Source organism: Lathyrus oleraceus, chromosome 6 (genome assembly GCF_024323335.1).
Source record: "Lathyrus oleraceus cultivar Zhongwan6 chromosome 6, CAAS_Psat_ZW6_1.0, whole genome shotgun sequence".
NCBI classification, from domain to species: domain Eukaryota; kingdom Viridiplantae; phylum Streptophyta; class Magnoliopsida; order Fabales; family Fabaceae; genus Lathyrus; species Lathyrus oleraceus.
Genome location: NC_066584.1, coordinates 279,195,979 through 279,207,471, shown reverse-complemented (window position 1 = coordinate 279,207,471; position 11,493 = coordinate 279,195,979). Strand labels below are relative to the sequence as shown.

Here is an 11,493-nt window from a genome sequence, read left to right as displayed (position 1 = left end):
TCTATCCTTGATATGTTCATCCTAACCGATGACGAATATTCTTCCTTTGAGTCTATCCTTGATATGTTCACTTTAACCGGTGACGGGTATTCTCTCTTTGGTATTCTATCTAGTAACTGATAGATATAATTCCTATTTTCTCCCCAGAAGTCTATCCTTGATATGTTCATCCTAATCGATGATGAATATTCTTCCTCTGAGTCTATCCTTGATATGTTCACTTTAACCAGTGATGGGTATTCTCTCTTTGGTCTTCTACCCAGTAACTGGTAGTTGTAAATCCTATTTGATCATTTTCCACAACAAGTTATTCTTACCCAGTAACCGGTAACGAATACACCTCTTTTCCTCAATGAGTCATCCTTGATATGATTACCCTAACCGGTAACAGATGTCCCTCTATCAAAATATATTACCTTCCTACCCAATAACCGGTAATAAATAATATATTTATGGTACTCTTATGTTGAAGATCATTCTTCCCCAGTTGAGCTTAATTCAGCTATTTCAACTTTGTTCCCCAACCGAGTCCTTCCATTGATTTATTTCCATGGAAATTCCTCTCGTATCTCCAGTAGTTTTCAAGTCCCAGCCTGCCCTACGCACAACTCTTATCCCCTCAGAGTCTCTATCTCTCCATTGAGTTTTCCTTATGGAAAACATTATGCTCCTGTGGACTTTCAGTCTCTCCGGATTCTTTTCCTTTGTGGCAATATATTCCCTACAAAGATTATTTTAACATTCATATCATATGCATCATGAGGTCTCTTAGGGACCAAAATTTGTTTCTATATGTTGTTATTTAAGTCCATTCTACTGAGTTGATACAAAGATTTTAACCTTCACATCCTTAGTTAGAATATCCTTAAATAGGGGTAGCTGTAAGACCTAATTTTGACCCTAAGATCCCTCGTGTTATCCCATCATATGCATTGGGTTTGGGATCACACCTTGGCATCCTCCTTACCCCTAATTCATTAGGTTTGTATTAGGAGAGATCACCAAGCACATTTGATTGTATCATACTTTGCTTTTCATTATTTACTAACCAAAATGCCAAAAATATGTCTATGTGTGGTTTACTTCTTTTGTAGGTAGTGTGTGTGTTCACCTATGCCTCATCAATTTCATATCTAGGGTTTAAGACCCTCAATGCAATAAGACTAATCAAGATATGGTTCACATTGACTCTAGACATCATATATGGATCCCCATGATCTTCACATATCATTTTGATCAAGAAATCATCACGAGTTTGAAGCTTGTCTGCCTTGGAGGCCCTAATTCATATGGGTATCTTGTGTGACTTCCTCAGTAAGTTTCTTCACCATTTGATCAAATATATTAAGGGATACTTCATATTACATCATATTATACATATATAATCCTCCATGAGTCCAAGAGATCAAGATAATTTCAAGTTTGCAAGTTGGTTCATGGTGGTTGACCAGAGAAAGTCAACTGGTCAAAACTGGGGTTCCCTAGACCCTATCTCCTACACTTTTTGTCATATGAAAATTATTCCAAGATAAAATTTACTCCTTATGAGATTCCAAACAAATTTCATGTTTACGTTAAGAGCTATTTTTGCTTGTAAAGTCATTTTTTTATGGTGAAAGATTATAGGTCATTTGTCTGAACCCTAGTTAGGAGGTCAAATTCCAAGGACCATAACTTGCTCAATTTTTATAATATGAAAGCCATTAAAGTTTCATGCTCAAATTCAAGGTGTCCTATCCAACTTTTATTCTTGGAATAAATTCAAATTCAACTTGCAAATGCATGTGTCAAGAGGAAACATTATAGCTCATTTTGGGCCATTACTATTGAACAAGTGATTTTCCTTAACTTCTAAAATGCATAACTCCTGCATGCCAAATCCAAATGAGGTCCAATTTGTGACCAAATTGAAGATGTTTTAAATACTTACAACTTTAATGAAGGAACTTTTCCATTTGAATCCCATAGAAAAACTTATTCAAGGTGGAAGAAGTGAACATTTGACTTGGTACTTAGAAAATTTTCAAATATGTTTGATTTCCCAAACTTACACCTCAAAATTAATCATGATCCAAGCTTCAAATGGAAAAGTGTTCAACATGAGAGTTATTCCCCTTGATCTCACCTTTTCAAAAAGTACAAGATCATCTCATTTGGCTAATAATTGGAGGACTTATGCATGGGTTCTCCACAAGCTTCATTTGGATGAATTTCATGATCACATTCCATTTACCATTGCATGATCACATGACACACTTTTAGCATTGAACATGAGGAATTTTGGACCTGATTACATCATTTCATGTGCCTATCACACACCCATGCATCCATGCAAGGGTGAATTGCTATTTTTTGGAATTTTTGAATGAAGGGTGTGAAACCAATTGCGTTGCCTTAAATGAGACCCTTCATGCTCAGAATTAAGGACATCTGGCCTAAGTTTTGAACCTGCAATCCTAACCCTCACCATGAGAGGACAATCTTGAAGTTTTTCATTTGAAAATCAAGTTTCAAATATCCTTCTGTTTTGAGATTAAAACTCCAAGAATCCAAGTCTTTCCTTGATCTAATTCAACTTCTGCAAGCTTTTGAAGTCAAGCCAAGGCCAATTGGAAGCAAGATCAAGAAAGTTTCAAGCTCCCTCGAAGGTGATTTTCTAGAATTTTCATCTCTTCAATTCTCTCTCAATTCTTCACTATTCTTTGTGATTTTTGGTTGGCTGAAGTCCTACCAATGTAGGCAACAAGATTGAGTTGCTTTGAGGTCAAATCGAAGCAACTCAGTTCATGATCCTCAAAATTCAAATCCATGTATCTCTTTATATACTTGGAATTGGAGAAAATTGAGGTCAGATTTGTGATCTTGAGCATTTCTCTTTAAATTAGTGTCCTTGTTTTTCATTTCACATTGAGATGATGTTAGACCAGTCCGGTGGAGGTCACCAGAGAAGGTGACCGGAGCCCTAGCTCCGGTGGTGTATTGACATACTTCATGGCCATCTGATCATGTTTGGATGTTCTAATCTGGACCTTTGGTTTGAATTACCACGTGTACAACACGTTGACTGATGACCACCATTGGACAAGCGCATGTGGTAACCAAATCTGCCACCTCAATTAATGAGGGAGATCTGATGACCCTTGTTTTTTCTTATTTTATTTTAATTTCCGATTTTATGTTTAATCCTTTTATTTTGTTTAATTCATATTAATTTCATTTTTAATCCAAAAAATATGGGACTTTCACCAAAAATCTTTAAATATTTTTCTCTTCCATATTCTGAATTAAAAAAAATGGTTTGATTTTGATATTTTTCATGAATTAAATGTTTTTGTGCATACTTTTAATTGTTTAAAAATACTTCTCACTTTTCAAAAATCATGAATTTTTTTGTCTAAGGTCCTTTGAACTTGTTTGACCTAGGATAGATCTCTTGGCCATTTATTTGGTGTTTTGAAGAGATTTTAGGTTTTGACCAAATTAAAATGTATTTTTATTCATTTTTAATTGGATTTTTAATTGATAAAATGTGCAAAAATGACGTTGAGCCATTTTTATGGTCTTGTGATGTTTGTCTTTCTGTTTGGACCTTGGTCAAGGTTGGTTTGACTTTTGTTGGATCAAAACCACTGGATTTAGGGGATTGATGAAATGCACATTTCATCTCCCAAAATGAATGAATGGTTTTGATTTGATAAAATCCTTCCTTGGTCAATTTGTGTTTCTATCCTCCCCCCTCATCTTCATCTTCATCCCTATTCTTTCCCATTCCCTTATTTGACAAATGAAATCTCTAATGTCTAAAGGCTAATTGGTTCATCAATGACCTTGTGTTAGATGAACCAATACAAGTATGACTGAGATAGGTCCCTCCCTCTTGATCTTTTATTTTAGTGTGTGGTATATTTTAGGAGTTTTGTTCTTCATACCAAATCTCTAACATACATTAACACCTAAATTTTTATTGCCCGGCCTCAGATAGTTGTGACTTCTACATAAGTCCAATTACGATTGCTTAACATAGAGATAAATTTGAACCTAATGGCATAACATTCTAGTAAGTGAGATTGCAAGTCTCCCATTCTTCATGGTATTGTCTGGAGACTTGACCTATTTTCCTTTCATGGGAGCTAGTGGCATACTTGTTGAATCATCCAAGTTGGAGCCCTTCTCATGGAAGATGTCTTGGTTTAAGGATTCATGCTTGTGAATGAATGATTGAGTGTTCTCCAAAGAATGACTTAATCAATTAAAAAATCACCACTAACACTTGACTAACATTTGACTAATTCTTGTTAATATTGCTTTACTTTCAAGTCATTTACTTTATTCAATTTAAATTTCAGTCATTTATCATTCATTGCCATTTACATTCCATTTACTTCTTTATGTTTATGTCATTCTCCCTTTGCTTATTTGAGCCATATCTTGTGGTTGTATATATTTGTTTGTGCATTTTCGTGTTTTTTGTGGTCTTAGGACCTTAAAATACTTAATAACAACAAAAACCCTAAAAATATGTTTGGTGGACTGTTGATCTTGATCCGAACTTTTGGTATTAGAATTAGGCAACCTTCTCCGTGCAAAAAGGACTTGGCCAATGCCAATGTTTTGAGACCAAACTATTGTGAATTGAGCCTTCATCTGATGCAAGTCTTGGGATTTGTTTGAATTCATCTACAACACTGTCTTTGTGCTTAATTGTTATTTTGACCTTGTGTCTGATACTTTGCTTTGAGTTGACCAAGGAATATTTCATCTGATACATGAGAAGACAAAGAAGACTTCTAGCTATGGGGATTTCTTGCTTGGAGAGGCTATCTTTATTTTATGCCTTGATCTTCATAAGGTATGGATATTGCTAATTGCTTATTGGTTATTGCTTGATTAAAGTCCAAGAAAAAATGGGTTTCTATGTGACATTCTTGTCTGTTGGATTGCATCCCATTGGTCAGATCTTTTCAACTCTTAACTTTTAATTTTATGCTTAAGGTAGTCTCTTCATCTCTTCCCACCTTCATAAATTTCAAAATCTCTCCCCCTTTTTAAAAACCTTCTTTGCTTGTGATTTCAAACTTAGACTTTGTTTTAATGATTAGAAATTTGGCCTTATGCTAATGAAATTTCAAACTTTTTTTCTTGAATCAAATTTGTAAATAAACTTAATCATATTGACTTAAAATTTTAAAAGACAAAAAGAACTAACAATCTCATTCAAATCTTTTGGCCCTCTGTGCCTTTTCATTTAAACTTTATTAAAAGCAATTCACCAACTTTGAAATTTTTACCACGAACTACGAGGTTTTGATCCCTCATTTTTATGTTGGTACGTAGGCACAAGTCCGAAGGTCTTATCAAACACAAAAATATAATCAATGAATTATTTTCTCATCGCCACACTCTATTTTTCTCAAACATCACTTATACCAAAACACATGCACACATAAAAAAGGGATCCCTAAGAGTACCTAGGACACTTTGGGTGTTAACACCTTCCCTCTGTGTAACCAACCCCCTTACCTGTAATCTCTGGCATTTTATTAGTTTTGATTTGAAAACTTCTTATCTTTGGGTTTTGTTCGTACTTTTCCTTTTTTCCTTTGGAAACAATAAAAGCGCGGTGGCGACTCTGGTTTTATTGATGTTAAGCTTATCCATAACTTTATGGTCATGAATTTACCGCTACACCTTCCTTTTGGGACACGCCTTTATGGTTAACCCCCTTTCCTTTTTCTTGGTTATCACACCATAATTTGGGTTGACACCTTTATATTTAACCCCCTTCTTTTTTGGGACACACCTTTATGGTTAACCCTCTTCTTTTTTAAGACACACCTTTATGGTTAACCCCATTCCTTTTGGGACACACCTTTATGGTTAACCCCCTTTCTCTTGGAACACACCTTTACGGTTAACCCCCTTCCTTTTGGGACACACCTCTATGATTAACCTCCTTCTTTTTTGGGATACACCTTTATTGTTATCCCCTTCCTTATTGGGACACACCTTTATGATTAACTCCCTTCCTTTTTGGGACACACCTTTATGGTTAACCCCCTTTCCTTTTTCTTGGTTATCACACTATAATTTGGGTTAACACCTTCATGGTTATACACCATTTTACCTTTCTCTTTTGGGTTAATCACCTTTATGGTTAAAAACCCCTTTCTTGGTTTTGATACTATTTCATTCAGTTTCTAGCCTTTTCCTGTTTAAACACCACCCTCGATTTGTATTTCAGTCTTAGTTCTCCGAACTACGGAGCTCTGACTTCCTTATTGCATTATAAGGATACGTAAGCACGAGGATGCAAATCCTTGGTGAGTACTTTTCTTTATTTTCTCTCCTTTCTCTCTCTGGTTTCACGAACTACGAGACTCTAACTTTCTCATTGCACTATGAGAATATGTGGGCACGGGGGCCCTAATCCTCCTTGAGCATTGTCTATCTCTAACCCATTTTCTATTTTGCAGGTACATGAAGACAACAACACTCATCCAAGCAAGAGCAATCAAAACGGTTCCCATGGAGTACCATGGATGTGAGGGGTGCTAATACTTTCCCCTTGCATAATTGACTTCCTTACTCGTTTCTTTGTTCCCCTTGGGTTTTATCGATATTTTCCCTTCTCTCTTTTGGGATAAATAAAGTTTCGTGGTGACTCAGTTATATGTTCGATCGTGCGACGCGTTCGAATATATTCCTACCAACTCCAGATGAATATGATGATCATCCCTTAGTTGCATGGAAGCTTAATCAAATGCATAATTATGTCCTCCTTTTTCTTCTTTCATTTTCATATCAACTTAACTTCCATGTTTCTCCTTTTTTCCTTTCTCTTCAATTTTCCACCTAAATCTAAGATTTCCCATAATTTGTGATGGTTCCTTGAAAAACCATGATGTTCTTAAAGGACGATGATGAATGTGGAGATGAGCATTGCATAGAACCAATTGGAGTTCGCATATAAGTTCATCATCCAAGATTTTCCTCTCCATTCCAAGTGTGAAAGAAGGAAGAAGATGAAATTTGATTTTTTTCCTTCTAATTTCAACCTTAAGTAACTTACTTGCCACATGACCAAATTGCTTTTCATTAAACAATGTGAAATTACCCAAATGTCTTGGTCATTATGTCATAATTACTAATTAGCCCCCTTGCTTACTACCCATGAATTAAGGAAATAATCACCCTCCTTAAATTATATTCAACCTTATCTTGTCTTCAAGTTTTGCACATTCTTTGTGAAATATTTAAAATACCCTTTAGTAATAATGCGAGATTATAGAAATGCTCTCACTGAATTAATTAATTTACAATTCTTCCTTGATTACTAATTATGTCTCAAGGGATAAATTATCTTTCCTTAAACCCTAATTAGTAATAATGTCCATTTATCCCTCAATTTTCTAACTCTGCAGTCTTCAACATATCATTGATTCTCAACAACCTTTACAACCTCAATCCCTTGGAAGTAAGTCATTGATTAGTATACAACATAATGCATGCATGGATTAAAACAGAAGAATATAAGATGCTATAATAAGGGCCTAATTTATTTATTTTGGTCGGTTTTGATTTCCTAATTTAATGACATGAAATACAATACTACTATTGAATCATTTATCCTTTGGGCATAAACCGTCCAACTTTAATGACCATGACTTTTTTTCTGACAAATAATATGATATACATATACATTATACATACAAATATTTTATACAAAAATAATATGATTAAATTTTATGAATAAAATATGTAGAATCATATAGCTTCCATAGCATAGTGGTAGTGCGTTCCCTTCGTAAGGGAAAGGTCGCGAGTTCAATCCTCGCTGGGAGCTTCATTTATTTGACATTTTTATTAATATAATGCACATGAGCTTCATTTATTTGACATTTTTATTAATATAATGCACATGATATATATATATATATATATATATATATATATATATATATATATATATATATATATATTAGTAAATTTTTTTTTTATTAATTTTTATGAAGTGATGAACTACGATAAATATTGTGGGATGAAAGGAATAGTTTTTAAAATAATACTTTGATATGTTTAATTTATAGTATATTACTTTTTATTATAATATTTGAACAATTATCACCATAAAGCCTATAATTTGATATTTTTAATTCCAATAAACTCGAGAAAACCAATTACCTCATAAAATCTATATTCTTTTTTTTTATCCAAAAAAATTAGGCGAGTTGGATTCTCATAGAATTCTACTAGGGTCAACCATAAAGCTGTTAAAATAGACTGCTCATATGATCCGATCTATCATGCTCGATAAATTATAGCGTTTGGGCTTTAAAATTATAGATCATATTTTTCAGGACTTTTTATCTCAAATCTAAAAAATTCGTTATTCATTAAGATCCATCTATATGGGTCGTGGGTAGTGTGTTAGACTTGCATAACTATAAATTTTAAAATAATTATATTAATATTTATATTGTCTCATTTCAAAAAAACACATTAATTTTTCTCACCTCACTAAAATTTATCTCAATTATTTTCAATCTTTTTCTTTTAAATATTATACATTAATTTAATCAAATTAATGTTTAATTATTTTGTGTTTTACTTCACAATTTTCTCATTTTCTATTAGTTTCTCACATGTTTAATATTTGAGTATTATTTTATACAATTTAGACACGTATTGTATTTAAAAATATATTATAGTATTTATAAAAAATAATATAGTAATTAAAAATATATTATATTTAGAATATTATTATTTTTTATTGTAATTATAATAAATATTATGGAATTTTTATTAATTTGTATAAAAAATAAAAATAAATAGCCCTCTTAGGGGGATATATATATAAGATAGGTAGAATATCAAATGTCAAACAAAATGTCCTATAAATATATTTTTTTCATTATCAAAAAGGGGAAGATTGTGAAGAAGATGTTCTATCTAATTTAGTTTTGATGTCAACAACAATTATCAAAGAAGATAAAGAATAAATTTTTTGATGTCAAGAGCTTATCAATGATGAAGATACCAAGTGAAAAATAAGATGATTAATCATGATCAAAGTATATATTACAATTCATATTGTATCACTTTGGATGCTCAAAAATATCACTTTATCCGTAAAATTCCTAAACATAATGAATTCAAATACATGAAGCTTTGATTTTTTTTTAAAGTCACTTCTAGACAAAAAAGGAAAGTAGTAGTGACTACCAAGAAGTGGTAGTCGACTGATAAGTCAAAACTTGCATATTTTGATTTATGGAAGTGGTGGTAAACGTTGGGACAATGGTAGTCGACTGTCATATATTGGTATTCGACTACCAGGTTGAAGCAATGCATATTTTCATGATCAGAATACTTGTAACTCATTGCAATGTTTCATGATTCAATTTTAAACATGTGCATCATTTCAAAGGGATTGTTTTAAGATGTATATGAGTGTCTATACATCAGAAACACAATTTACCTCTTTAATAAAAATCATTTTTACAATTCAAACATGTTTTAAAAGTGTTCATCGTTATTCTTTCAAAGTTTTGAAATCATGCATAATCTTCAAATATTATAAAAGTTTCAAACCAGGATCTGAGCACTCAAATGATATTATCTTGAATTATGATATATAAATAGAGAAGATTAAATCATTCAACTTGGAATTCAAACCAAGACAAATATTATTCAAAATCATTTACAAAATATTGTGTATTGCTTTTTCACCATAGTGTTTTGTGAAGATCATCATAGTGTTTGGTGATTGTGAAAAATGTTATTTGAGTTGAGGTGATTCAAAGTCCATCATAGAGTTTAGGGTTTGTTGTTGTAAAAAGAAATTAATTTTTTTTCTTTGGGTATGTATTATATGGTTTTACATAAGTCTTGGTGAAGACTTTTACAAGAATCTAAACATAATGAAAATTCCTCTAAGGAGTAGAACGACTAGATGTATCATTGGTTGATAATGACAACTTTAATAATTCTTGTGTGTCTTTTAATTTGGTGCTTTTAATATTTTCCACTTTCTATTTATTTAAAAGTTGCAATCTATCCCTCATTTTTGGAAAACTTAAAATATAAGAAAATTTTCATTAAAAAAAGAAAAATCCATCAAATCTAATTCACCCCTTTCTCTTCCTATACTGTTTCTCATACTAACAAGATGTTCAATTTTAGAGCAAATCAACTTAATAAGGTCCATATATATATATATATATATATATATATATATATATATCCTTTTTTAAGGGCTCTTTTGTTTGTTTTACATAAAGTAATCATTGGTATAATGACCTAAAACTTTGGGACAAGTAAAATATTTCTCTCAATTGACGATTGCCTTTAAAATTAAAGAGTTGATGCCTCCTATAGGCCTAGCCAATTCAATTGACGCATGGGCTTAAAGAGGAAGAGCCAACACCAATTCATCTGGCAACAACTCCATATTCCATTTTTTTTGTAAAAATTAATTTATATAAAAAAATGAATAAAAAATATTAATATGTAATTTAAATATGATTACATACGATAATATTTTTAATACTAATGATAACGACCTTATTCATACATGTCACCGATTCCAAGCTCTCTAGATACCCTAACTTGTTACACTCGCTGCTAATTCACCCTAGGTGTTTGAGGATTTGAGGTATCAGGAACATCACCAAATTTCCTAATTAGTTCTTGCATTTCTAAGTAGTTTTGTGTTTGCATCGATGTGTTGTTGTAATAGAGTTCATGACCCATGTCAATGTAGTTAGGCTATGTTTATGGGTTATTGGTGAGCGGCCTGGTCGATTGAATGTCGACATTAGTGTGAATAATTCATTGACGAAAGGAATAAATGGTTGTTGTGGAGTTTGGTAGACATATGTTTGTTGCATATTTCAGTGTTGTGATGTTTTGGCGTTTTGGCTATGGTATGAAGAAGTGTCGGTGTTATATATTCCTTGTGTGATTTTTCTATGGTAGGATGATGTTTTAGGAGCATATGGATCATCGGGTTTACCACTATGGAGATGCAGCATAGTGACCATGTGAAATTGTAGTTCGACATACATCAATAAATCTCAGATCCTCGATGTGCCTCAGACAATGACATCAATGTGAAATCAATGAACAATGGGCCTGTAATGATTGGAAATACTTTGATAAAGTTGACTGTCGTAAATGGACGCACCACCGTCAATGAGTCTTAATAGACGTTGTCATGCAAACTGAATGTAAACCAACTAATAATTATATAGCTTGGAACATATCAATTATAATTGGGGTTTTCTCCGAAGATTGGTATTTATGCGACCCATGTCAAACCACTAACACACAAGAAGCTTCAACGTCTAACCCCCCACAAAATTACCAGACCATTTACTCATAACTCCTACCCAACAAAATTACTGACCCACAAACACTCAAACCCACAACGAATACATGATGACACTTGGGTTGAATCAACAACGAGCACAACAAATTAAGATATCCAATGGG

At 32.7% G+C, this 11,493-nt stretch overlaps 1 non-coding gene across 1 annotated transcript; it reads left to right on the top strand.

Moving 5' to 3' along the window:
• Window positions 1-7,771: 7,771 nt before the first annotated feature.
• TRNAT-CGU (transfer RNA threonine (anticodon CGU)) lies at window positions 7,772-7,843 on the top strand. Its single transcript has one exon. It is a non-coding gene; the product is annotated as a tRNA-Thr (tRNA).
• Window positions 7,844-11,493: the final 3,650 nt, after the last annotated feature.